Source organism: Taurulus bubalis (genome assembly GCF_910589615.1).
Source record: "Taurulus bubalis genome assembly, chromosome: 4".
Classification (NCBI taxonomy): Eukaryota; Metazoa; Chordata; class Actinopteri; order Perciformes; family Cottidae; genus Taurulus; species Taurulus bubalis.
The window spans coordinates 30737430-30743774 of NC_136592.1; positions in this window are offsets into that span (position 1 = coordinate 30737430).

The following is a 6345-nucleotide window of genomic DNA, read 5'->3' on the forward strand; positions in this document are numbered from 1 at the left end:
TTATTAAGAATGTCAATGCTCTTCTTGTGAATTATTTTGTAAAGTATGTTGTGTGTTGGTTGTAGAGATGTTTTCCTCTTCTTCTTTTTTTCCCTTTTGTCCCCTTCGTGTTATTATCAGCACGTACGAACCACTTTATAATTATAGAAATTTTAATTTCTTGCTTCTTTTATGAACCGAAAAAATATTTATGGCCATGAATAAACACTGGCAACTTTGCAGCTATTTTTCCTTTTGTTTTTATTTCCTGTAAATATATTTGTGGCAAATGTTTGCAAGCTCGAGAGCTTTCGGGAGCGCAGAGCTTGAAGGTCGGCCTCTACATACATACATATATATATATATATATATATATATATATATATATATATATATATATATATATATATATATATATATATATATATATATATATATATATATATATATATATATATATATATATATATATATATGTATATTTAGGCTCCACATTTTAAAAACAATGAGGGATAAAACCATATGACTGCCGCGTCAGCTCACATGTGTAAATAACGGTGTGGCCGCGCAGAGAAGGCTAAATGTCCCACTTTTTTTTTTTTTTTTTTACAAGGACTTTAAAATAAAATGCTGTGTTTCTCAAATGAGGGTTTGGTTTATATCCGTGTCCTAATAGATGTGCTCATCTCTGAAAAGACGTCACAATGGAAGGCGAGGTGCTAAACGCTATATTGTGGCGCAGAAAGGAGCTTGACTGGGAATAAATCTCCAGCGCACTTCAGTCCTTTTCCTTTTAGACAAATGTAATCCGGAGAATATTTTCCTCTGTATCCGAACACCTCACTAATAAAGAGGCTAAAGTCACTTGTTAAATGGGACTGAAATCCACTCACTTAATATAAGAGGGCTTCTCCACACAAGAAGCTTTTGAGTCAAAAGCTCTCCTTTTTGTCAGCATCCCCAACCACTCCGGCCTTGGGTGTAGAGTGGGAGATGTGGGGAGGGTGGGGAGTGTGTGGGGGAGAAAAATCGTTTAATGCAATAAATGTTGTGTTATCTTGTTAAGCGCTAAACTGCAAATAGAGCAGGAATAATCAATGAGTCGCCAGTCTTCTGTGTTTAACCGCGGCCAACGGTGTAGTAAAAATACGCACGGCTCAGAGGGGCTTTAGCCTCCTAATAAAGTCATGTTTCATATGATCATAGAACGATATTCCACACTAAACTCCACGCTGCTCTGTTCGCCACCGAGCTCTTTAAGGTGGAACCAAAAAGAGAACAAATGGCTCCCCAGTGATCCGTGTAGCGCACTGCGGATTATCAGACTCCAGTCAATATCTTGGGTAAATATGATAACCTGCTAGAAAAATCTATGCATCGTGTTTGTCCCGGGACACACACACAAAAACACCCTCAACAGATGTTAGCGTCGCCCCTATCATCACTGAACAAACAGCCAAATTGGGCAGATTTGCTAATTATTTACAGAATTGAGTCTCAAGGGGCTACTGCTTTTGTGGGCGACACAGACTCAATTTGTCCCCGACAGAAAGGTTTTGTGTTCCACCACTGGTTGAGCCTGCGGGTCAAATAAATCAGCAGTTTGCTTAGTTTTTCGTTGCTGGTGCATTTTGTGGGATCGACATGAAAGACACACGCAGCGTCGCTTCGAGCGTGCCAAGTATCGATTTATGGCACAGATATTGTGGAGCGTGAGAATAAAGGAGGGAATTATGAAGTGAACTGCAAAAAGGCTTCGATAAAAGGAGCGTCGGTTATTGGGACCTTCAGCTGATATTCTGCCTCCTTTAAAATAACACTGAACACAAGGGACTATATTCTTAAAAGCGACATTTTAAAAAGAAACATGCAGACCTTTGTGTGGCGCCTTGCCCTCAGTGTTGTGACTCTATCATTGCATAATACAGTACACGACACAACCCCGAGACAAAAGCCCGTGCAGGCCTGGTTGTGCAGGATGGGAGGCGTGCATGTTAACGAGCAGCAGGAGAGGGGCTGCTGCAGACAGTGCAGATAGAGAGACTGACAGAGTTTCTTGGTGCTGTTCAGAGTCAGGGAGATGTATCCTTGGGCTTTTTGTCCCGCCTGTCACTTGGTGCCATTGTGATCTTTGCTGCACACGTTGTGTCCCATATGGGCAGCTGGGCTCGGACAAGGAGAAAAGGGTCTCTCACAAACCCCAAATTGTCTCAAGCTTTCAAATAAAGCATTGTTGTCTCTCAAAGAAAAACGAATTAAAAATTCGTGCTATATCTATTCTGGTCAAAAAAAAGAAGAGGAAGAAGAAGCCCCATTCACAGATAACAGGGAGTCCTTCTTCCTTGATAGAGCTATGCCAACAACAGCCTTCTCATTTCTCTTGCCCTCTCTCCCCCGTCCTCCAGAGTGAAAGGCTGCTTATTGTCTGTCCTAAAAAATACTATTTTAATACCAGACAGTTCTTCCTCATTTGCCATGAGTCCCGCTGCATGGTATGCGTAGGCCTGTTTCTAAAATAGACTCCTGGAAAATTATATTTCACACATTTGTCCCCCGCCCATAAGTGTCCGTTTTTTTAATGTCCGCTTGAGATGTGAAGCTGAGCTGTTATGGATATTCTGCTCCAATTAAAGGTCGGATTTACCTGGATTCCACTCTGAGTTATTTATATCATAACAAAATGCTTTTCGCGGTTCACAATTGCAGAAATATGTAAACGCTAAAATGGATTAATCTAAGAAGTAAATGATGAAACTTCATTCGAATGTCTTTGTCCATCCGATGATCTGGAAGTGATGCTGTAGGATGCAGATGTTTTTCCTTAAGAACACAAACTGGCAGCTGTTCATGGACTAATGCGCACAACATTAATTTGTGAAAATATCTCCTATATTTCTTAATATCATATTAGATTGTGCATTTCCATTTCGAGATTTGTATTTCATTTAATTATGCATTTTATATTTGTATTAGCGAGCCCCTAAGTCTAAAGTCTTTGTGTCACCAAATGTATAGAAGATTTAAACAAATATTAAGTTAAACCTCCAAAACAACAAAAAACGTTTTATGTTTCGTAAATAAATTTAAAAAAAAAAAAAAAAAAAAACAGCAGTCAAGTAAGAGCCTCCATGATACATATTCACGGCGAACAATATTCTATTTGCAGCCGTGTTTTGTCATTAACGCAGCAGAAAATTACTGCTCCCCTCATACCAGCTCGGCAACAGGGTCAGATTTATCGGAAATTGCTTTTGGCTGCTTGAAGGGATAAAGCAGGCGACGCTAAAACAAGCATCTCGGCGTGCAGCATAGTTCAACCTGCGTGGATAACACTATTATATACCTTGGAATACAATACTTGAGGAAATATGCACTTGGGACACCATGGATCTTCGTCATCCTGCCCATTTGAACCTCGACATGAATCACTTTTCTATCATGCACATCGCCAAATAAACGAGGATTTCAAAGCTGTAATAAGCGGTGCTTTTCATTTAAAGGAAGCTATCTGGGTTTTATTGCCTTAAAGGAGATCCAGATTAGATTCGCCACAGTGCCGATATTAAAGAGAGAGGGAGCGATGGAGGGAAGGGGAGAGGCGGGGGGAGGAAGAGGAGGAGGAGGCGTTGCGCCGAGCGGCCACAAGATGGCAGCAGAGGTCTTTAGATGGCGTCATGCAGCGTTTACCTGCACATGTCCAACTGCATCCAACATTACACCACAGCTGCAAGAGAGCAACGAGTTTTTTAAATTATTTTTAATGATCAGACGTCATCCATGTTGTTGTTATTTGGGATCTGAAGAGCATAATCATATCGCTCTCGAAAAAACAGACTCAACTTAAACAGTGCACAGGCGATGAGCAGTATTCCCCTCTCAAACTTAAAGAGAAAGAGAGAGAGAGAGAGAGAGAGAGAGAGAGAGAGAGAGAGAGAGAGAGAGAGAGAGAGAGAGAGAGAGAGAGAGAGGCTGGGTTACTCCACGGTGTGGCGCAATAGGATAGGGGGACAAATGGGCAAATATGACGCAGATTAATTCACTCCACTGAAAGTGAACAATAGAGCAGAAGTGAGGTTTCAGAGGAAACACTCGGCTCAATCAGTGTCCCTCACAACAAAGAAGACTTTGAGTCAAACATCCTCAGTAACATTTTTAAAAAAGAAGCTGCATCTTCATAATTAATTAATTAATTAATTTTTTAAAGGCATTATATCGAACAAATATCCTCTTGGGGCACTTATGACACAGTGAAACAGAAGATCAGGGGTGTCTGGTGTCTTTCTTTAAAAACAAAACACTTCTCATCATATCTTATGCTCTACTTGTATTATTCACATGCCTATCACGTCCTGCATGTTAGTGGACGTACTTCCCAGGCTGCAAAGTGCCTGGGCTCCATCATCTCCTCATGCGGAGAAGAAGTTTATGCAAAGCACTGCAAAATGGGTCAAATGACAAAATAAAAGGCTCCCATCTTACTGCACCTGCTCAGTTCAGCATCAGTGAGCTTGCACCTGTAGGGGGCCTCATTGGGTTAGAAAGAGGCAGCAGCAGGGGGTGGAGGGATGCTGGACTTGATGGCAGAGGAGTGAGAAAGGAGGGAAAGAAATGTTGCATCTGCAAGTTTTGGTCACTTTGATGAGGTCGGTGGGGCAGAAAAATAATAATACACAGAAAGGAACAAAAAGCTTACAACTAATCTCACATCCAAATTATATCCAGATATTATTATTTCAAAATCTAGGAATTCTTCTTTTAAATGTTTTTTTTCTTCTTTTTTTTTATGGGAATACAAAGATGGACGTCTCACATTTGTATTAAAATATCTCCAAGAGTTAAGGAGTTATTAGAGCGCCCGGTGCTGTGTGAACCAGAGAGAACCCACACAGCAAATCCACAAGTTGACTCAGTGGGACAGAGCGTCTGCAGAGCCTTGTTCCCGTCTGCGTGAGGAGAACCCGGTGAGCGGACAGCTGACTAACACACACCGGTTAAACAAGGAAGACAGAAGAGCTGCAGCTTGGTGACAGTTTTAAGGAAAGAGAGAAAGATCGTCCCTGAGCATCTTCCACTTCGGTCATGTTGTGTTCATCTATAACATGAATAAAAATGAGATTCTCTGTGATTGTATCCAATGGGAAAGCAGAGTAGTCATTGGTATGGTGAATACAGAAAATATATATATATATAATGCCGGCAACATTCCGCAACAAGTCAGTTGATTTAAATAATCTGCATTGCATTTTATCCAATGTATTCACGATTTGTAGATGGCTTGTTTAATTTATGGAATAATTAACCCCTCTGTCTGCCTACAATGTGTGCCCCTGTCTGTCGGGACCCTCTACAAAACATTCTCCATGTTCATTTGGCAGTAACGTTTGAGTTGAATTGACGGGGACAATGCACAAGTAAAGGGGAACAAGACAGAAGTTAGTGGGTGCAATTAAAAGGGGAATCATTTACTGGTAAACCTCTGATCATAAAAGTATGAAATACCTCATATTCTACATCTTTGTGACAATTTGCACGTATCCAGTAAATACATCTCCTGACAGTATTGTTTAATTTGCTCTTCTGCTATACTCACTCTGAGGTGGCATCCTTTTAAACAGTGTTATTCTTTCTCAGTTAAAACACAGCTGAGACATAATAACTTTTCATGTCTCCATGTAAGGTCATTTTCACAAACGTCAAGTGATGTAGAAGATTATTGGCTCATTTCCTGTCCCAAATCAGACTGAAAGTTCATAGTGACATTCTTTCTGAATACTAAGATTCTATTAGTAAAAGTCAACAGTCAGTGAAAGGGCCTCACGTGGAAATAAACGTTTCCATTCTGGCTTCTTTGGACAAGACAAAACATGCAACAGTGTTTTTTTTTTTTGCTGCAGAAGACGCTGATAGTGCAGTTCTTAAATTGTGCCAGCTGCAGGTCTGAGTTTAAAGCACTGCAGATGAACAGCAGCCGGTTCAGAGCCGTCTCTGAAAAAGCACGAGTGTCAAGGTTCTTGACTTCGCTGAATGTCGAGATTAGGAAAACAGCCGAGTCTGCAGAGTACACAGGGAGACGGCCACGATCTGATCAGGTGGAGTGCTCAGAAAGAACAGGCGCTTTTTCTTCTTCTTCTTCTTCCTCTTCCTCCTCCTCCCAGGTACCTTTCTCCACCTGTCTGCTAGAAATTCCACCACTGCAGCCATGTACAAAGATAAATAATGGTGGATGAAATAAAGGACTACAGAAAATCACTCTGGCTTTTTATTTTGGTCACGTTGGTCTGCAGAGTGGGTTTATAACGTATAGAAGGGTTATAATTAATATCCAAACGCTCATGATACACTGCACGTATCACGAGGAAACCACCT